Raw genomic sequence first — 6,957 nt, forward strand, 5'->3', positions numbered from 1 at the left:
AAGTGCCTGACAGTGCCTGGAATGGAGGCATAAAGTTCAAAGTAAATGTGGGTGTGAGTTTTGGAAAACACCTTGATAAACTATTTGGGTGGAAGGAAACCAGAAGTCAGGTCTGGAGTTCAGGGCCAAGGGAGTGCAGAATTGCTCTGCATTAGTAAAGAAGAGGCTTTTTCTCTTTTGTCTCCTTCCTTCTCTCCTTCCTATTTTTTTTTTTTAAGTTTGATACGGCTTGTCATATGGTGACTTCTTTTAAAAATGATGTCAAGAGCCAGGCATGGCGGCACAATTCTGCAGTCCCAGCCACTCTGGAGACGGAGGCAGGAAGAGCACCTGAGCCCAGGAGTTCAAATCCAACCTGGTCAACTAAAAATAGATAGATAAATAATAAATAGTGATAGGCCTATGATTGGCAGGCTGGGTAGTTGGTTGATTTGCTGGCCGGCTGGGTTAGCCTGCGGACTGGATGGTGCATTGGCTGGTTGTTTGACAGGGAAGGGAGGAAGAGAAGGGAAGAAAGAAGCCAGAGAGCTGAGGAGGTGACCAGGCTCTATGTAAGGTGGGGTGGCCAGGGCAGAATACCCAAGAGGGGGGCAGTGAAAAGGCTCCTTTAAGAACTGGGGTGGCTGATATCCCTGCTGCTTGCATCACCACAGCTTCAAACATCTCTCTTTTTTTCCCCTTAAAGACCAATGTGACAGTAAACTTAAATCATCTCTGTGGCTGCAAACCTTCCGGACAGTCCACTCCAAGTCCACCAGTGACTCTTTGTGGAAATCAAGGAATGAGACTGAGCTCCAGATCTTGAAACAGGAACATGTGCAGAAAGAAGGACCTTCCAGAAAGTGAACTGACTCAGAAACTCAGAATTAGAGATGCCTTTGAATGAACCCCCTCCTCATAAAACACACACACACACACACACACACACACACACACACACACACACTGCCCTAGAAATACAGAAACCACGAGGCGGGTTTTAGGCTTTCTATAAATCATGAAGTAAGGATCCAAGTTGATCTTATCTAGCTCTTAAGGAGCAAAGTATGCCCTGCTGGTACTTTAGTCAAATAAGAAAATTGCTTAGCACAGCATTTGTCACTTAAAATGTGCCCAATAAGCAGGAGTGGCCGTGGTAAGCCTCCGCTATGAACAATAGGATGACGTTGGGATAAACTTCATGGGGTGACCTAGTCAAGCCCTCAGATGTTTGAGTTACCTCCTACTCTGCCCCTTCAGCACCTGGTAAGCAGTCCTTGGATACTTCTAGGAACGGGGACCTCACTCCCTCTCCAGACGCCTGCCTTGCTGTTGGATGACTCGGACTGCTGGAGGTCTTCTTTACATGGGTTTAAAGCCAGGATTCCTGTGATTTTCACCCACTGGTTTTCCACAGATGTTCTCGTCTCTTACGTGTAGGTTTTTTGTTGTTTCAGGCTTTGCTTTTTTATGTCACAAGAAACGTTGAAACAGTTTTTTCCAGCTGTGTAATCTTCCTTGTCATTTTTGCAGGCTTTTAGCAGGCGCTGCTGGCATCTTTCAAGCTTATCTCTAATTCCAAATACATTACAGAGGAAAAAAAGGAAAGAGAGTAAAGTGTTTGGAGTCAAATAAAGTTACCTATACATTTTTTTCTAACTTGTAGGGCAGTCGACATGCTTTTACTCTGGTGCCAACTCTCTTTTCATAAACCTCCACCACCCCAAAGGCAGTGAAGCAATGGAAACCGGTCAGGACCTAGTAGTGGGAGGTCTGGGTTCTAATCACAGCACTGTCCCTCACGAGCTGGGTGACCTGAGCAAGCCACCCATCCCCTCTGAGTCCAGGAATAACAATGCTTACCTTGAGTTATGGGTGGATTAAAGTATTTAGAGTGTTTAAGCCAACATCTGACATATGCTGTGTGCTCAACGAATAGCAAGATTTAAATGGAAATCTCTCCCTGGCTGATTTCATGGGGCTCTTAGCCTAGGGGAACGCAAGCACAGAGACATCTGGTTCCTATAACCAAGAAGCCTGAAATCTCCTTCAGGTGGTTGGGTGGAAGCATTTATCCATTTGTTGGTTCAGTCAATATGCAGTAAGAACCTGAAGAGCCCAATGCTGAAACAAATTAGGAGCACGATGAAAAACACAGGGCAGTAATGTACACTAGAGAAAACACCCTTGATAGCAGATGTATCTGATTTTGAACCCTTGCCCTGTGTGTTAGTCAGGGTTCTCCAGAGAAACAGAACCAACAGGATAGAGAGAGAGAGATAAATAAGAGGGAATTTATTATGGGAATTTGCTCATGCAATTATGGAGGCCAAGAAGTCCCACAACATGTCAGTCTGCAAGCGGGAGAATGAGAGAAGCTGGTGGTATAAATCGGTCTGGTTCTGAAGGCTGGAGAACCTGGAGTCCCTGTGTCTGAGGGCAGGAGAAGGCGGATGACCCAGCTCAAGAACAGAAAGTGAATTCTTCCCTCCTGCACCTTTTGGTTCTATCCTGGCCATCAATGGACTGGATGACGCCCACTCACACTGGTGAGGGCAGATTTTCTTTTTCTCTTTTCTTGTTTATTTTATTTTATTTTTTGAGACAGAGTCTCACTCTGTCACCCAGGCTGGAGTGCTGTGGCATAATCTTGCCTCATTGCAACCTCCACCTCCTGAGTTCAAGTGATTCCCCTGCCTCAGCCTCCTGACTAACAGATTCCAGGCACCCGCTACCATGCTGGCTAATTTTTGTATTTTTAGTAGAGCTGGGATTTCGCCATTTGGCCAGGCTGGTTCTCAAACTTCTGAGCTCCAATGAGCTGCCCACCTTGGCCTCCCACAGTGCTGAAATTACAGGTGAGAGTGCCGCACCCAGACGAGGGGAGATTTTCTTTATTCAGTCTACCAGGAGATTACAAATGCTCATCTCTTCTGGAAACACCTTCAGCAGACACACAGAAACATGCTTTATCAGCTAGCAGGGTATCGCCTAATCCTTTTCATCCATGCTCCTAACTTGTTTCAGCAAGGAACTCTTCAGGTTTTTGCGGCATACTGACCTAAACCAATAAATGGATAAACGTTTACACCCAACTACTCTTAGGGAGATTCCAGGCTTCTTGGTTATAGGAACCAAAGATCTCTTTGTTCATACACTGTGACCTTGGCCAAGTCACCCTGCTTCTCTGAGTCTTGGTTTTCTCATCTGAGAAATGGACATAGCAGGAATTCCCACCATGTAGAGTCATCATGAGGGTTACTGAAGTAACTTACATAGAGCACTGAAAAGAGTAGGTGCTCACTAAAAGGTTGGTCCAAAAGTAGTTGCAGTTTTTTGCCATTACTTTTAATGCTGAACAAAAACCACATTTTTTTTTGCCATTATGGCAAAAACCACAACTATTTTTTCACCAACCTAATAGTAGTCCCTTATCTTCATATACCTATCTCTAGGACACATGAAAGTGCACATAAAATCAAAGAAATGTAAGGGTCACCCTTAACATGGCAGTTTAATGCCGTGGTTATGCAAGAAAAACTCAGAGTCAGAAAGCCTGAATTCAAAGCCTGACACCCCAACTTTCCCCTGGAGAATCTTGGGCAAGTTACTTAATTCAAGTGACCAAGCCTCAGTTTCCACATCTGTGAAATGGTCACAATAGCAGTCAATCCAATCTCCTGGAATAGTTGTGAGAATGAAATGAGGTCCTGTATATACAGGCACTCAGCACAAACCCTGGCTCAGAGCAGGTGTGCATTAAACATTTGCTCTAGTCTTATTCATAATCAAAGTAACTGCTATCCCTGGTGTTTGCTGGTTATAATGGAAAGATCTCATCTCAAATCCCAGGTTTATCTTTTTCACTTACTGTGTAATCTTGTGGAAATCGCTTTCTCGCTGAGCCTCAGTTTCCACATAAGTAAAATGGACATAAAAACCTCTACCTTGAAGTACTTTTGTGAGGGTCAGAGGCAACACACAGTGTGTGTCTGGTGTGTAGAAGGTACTCCGTGAGAATCCACAAATATATCCACATGATTTCAAACAAGCCCTCTCTGGGCTCTGGTCTTCACCATGTGCTATGTTCCTTGGTGAAATGGGAATGTGGTTACACATCTTTCCAGGGCAACAATGTGAACGGGGACAGACATCTGCAAGAAGCTTGGGGACAAAACTCTGCAGGCAGCCCTCCTCTCCCAGTAGCTGGATACATACGGTACAGCCATTTTGCCCCAACTAGCTTTCATACATCAAGGGTCCAAGTTCAGGAGACGCTGCCCCCAGCACCAGGAGGAGTGTTAGGAGCCATTTATATGAAGGTCATTAACCTGGGCAGTAACTCACAAGTCTGTGTGATCTGCAGTGTGTGTGTGTGTGTGTGTGTGTGTGTGTGTGTGTGTGTGAAGTGAGAAAAATAGACTCATAAAGCCAAATTTACACTGGATCACCAGGCGGGCAGCAACCCTGCCCCTGGTTTATAAATCGCCCCCAGCAGCCCTCTTCTCGGCATACCCACTGCTGATCAGAAACTGGTCTGGTCAGCTGTCCGTGGAAAGATGGAGAATTGTTACACACAGGCAGAACCACCTAGTCTGGATCTCAAATTCTTGTCTTGAGCGGGACTTGCGGAGCCAGAGGAGGGGGAAAGTTTAGCTCTGTAAGTAGAGGTCCATGAAAGGAATCTCTTCCACTGTCCCAACACAACCGGCTCTGTCCCACTTCCACGCCACTGCCTCCACTGTTCCCCGCCAAGGATGCCCTCAGCAGCCCCTTCTCTGCATACCCACCCTGTTCCTCCGACCCACCCAACCACCAGAAATTCTACTTCTCCATGAAGTCTTTGCTGAATACTAGTGATTATCAAATTGAACATTTTTCTTCTGAATTGTTCATGTAAAGTCATGCATCACTTAAGGACAGAGATACATCCTGAGAAATGTATCACTGTTGTGCAAACATCATAGAGTGTACTAGTAGCAATGGAAATATACCATATAGCCTAGGTGTGTGGTAGGCTACAAGCCTAGATGGTGTAGCCTACCACATACCTAGGTTATATGGTATAGCATATTGCTGTGGATTAAAACCCTGTAAGATTTGGTACTGTACTGAATACTGTAGGCAACTGTAATGCAATGATGAGTATTGATGTAACTGAACATATCTAAACATAGAAAAGATACAGTAGAGACACGGTAATATAATCTTATGAGACCACCATTGTATATGCTGTCCACCCTCGACTGAAATGTCATTATGCAGTGCATGACTGTATATTATCTCTCTTACAACGTCAGCCATGCTGTGATGTGGATAGAATTAGCCCTCAGTTTAACAATGAAAGAAACCAAAGTTTCCCAGCTGGTCAACTTGCCCAAAGTCACACAGGGATGGTCTCCTACTGAAACAAATAAACCTTTTTCTGCCACATAGTGGCTGCTCCATTTGCACTACCAGTTCTTTCTTCTTTGAATTCAGTTTGCATTATTGATATAATCCCTATCATCTAGCACTTGATTCAACCCCAGCCAGAATTATTCTCTAAGAGGTTGGTAGGCACAAGCATATGATGTCCTCTCCATCATACATGTCCATGCCTCAGGCCACCCAGCTGGGTGTTGGATACCTGAGTTGTAGTGGTCAGCAGCTACATTGGTCTGTTCAGCATGGTTTTCCTCCTTCCAGGAAACAGATCCTCTCTCACTTGAGTCATGTGGCTGAGGTTGGGAGATGTTATTCTGAGTATGTGGAAACTCTTGTGCAGGAAGCTACAGGCATGACCCAAGACAAGCCAATTACAGCCTTTTCCGGATTGTTTGATTGAACCTCTACATGTTGCAGCCACACGTGGAGCAGAGACTGGGAGAACTCCCCAACCCCCACCATCTCCAAATTCTCACCATTCTCAGAGCTCACTGACAAACTATAGTAGTCAGCTTGCCCTCTCATCTTGATGGAGCCATGAGTCTATTTTTCATTGATAGAAGGTGAACACAAGTGATATGTGTGGCACCATCTGGCCCAGGCAATAAAGAGTGGCTGTGTCTTTGCCATTAACTATTTCTGTGGGTAAATGGTGAGAAGTCCATGGACCTAGAGAAAAGCAGAGCTACAAAGTGGGAGGAGCCTGAGTGCCTGGATGACTCTATGGAGCAGAGCAACCCCCCATCCCATGCTGTACTGTGGCATGGAAAAGAAACAAGCTTTAATTCCAGGCTAAGCCCCTGAAATGTCTAGGTTGTTTCAATCATTAGCCTTCACAGACCAGTAAAATGTACACACATAACAATTTCTGTCTTTGTGATACTTATATAGAAAAGTACTAAACAGATATGTTAGGGCCAGATAATGGAAGGCCTTGTTTGCTAGTGTTTGTCAGTGTTCATAAAGCCAGGAAAGAAATTAAAGGAGGCAGAGTGATTTCTAGAAGGAAGGAAAAGAAGATGGTTTAAAATAGTAACAACTATATATTGAATGCTTCAAAGCACAAATACTATATGCCAGCACTTCATTAACACTCTCTCATTTCATCTGCCCAAAACCACATTCCACATTTTAAAGACAAGAAATTCAGTCCCATGGTACCCAATGGTTAAACAGCAGAGCATGGAGTCAGACCCACCCCCGCCTATCTCTAAAGCTTGAGCTCTTTTTATTAAACTATTTTGCCTGTTAAGATTAGTTTGGCCCAATGTCTTTTCATATCGTGTCAATTTTTTTTTCTTTTTTTTTTAGTTTTTCAGCAGTGGTTACATATTACTTTTATAATAGCAAAGAGCACACTTAAATATACACCAAGACAAAAATAAATAAATAAAAGTTAATCTGGCCACAGAAGAAGAAGCAAAATAAGAGCTCAGTCACCATGGGGTTTGTCCTGACCAAAACTTACATGTTCGGGAGAGCTTCTTCCAAGGACGCACCTTGTGTATCCAAGGCTTGTGTGCATTCTTGGAAGAAGCTCTCCTGAACACC

This window comes from Sapajus apella, unplaced genomic scaffold (assembly GCF_009761245.1).
Source record: "Sapajus apella isolate SASKATOON/1434 unplaced genomic scaffold, GSC_monkey_1.0 scaffold76, whole genome shotgun sequence".
NCBI lineage: Eukaryota > Metazoa > Chordata > Mammalia > Primates > Cebidae > Sapajus > Sapajus apella.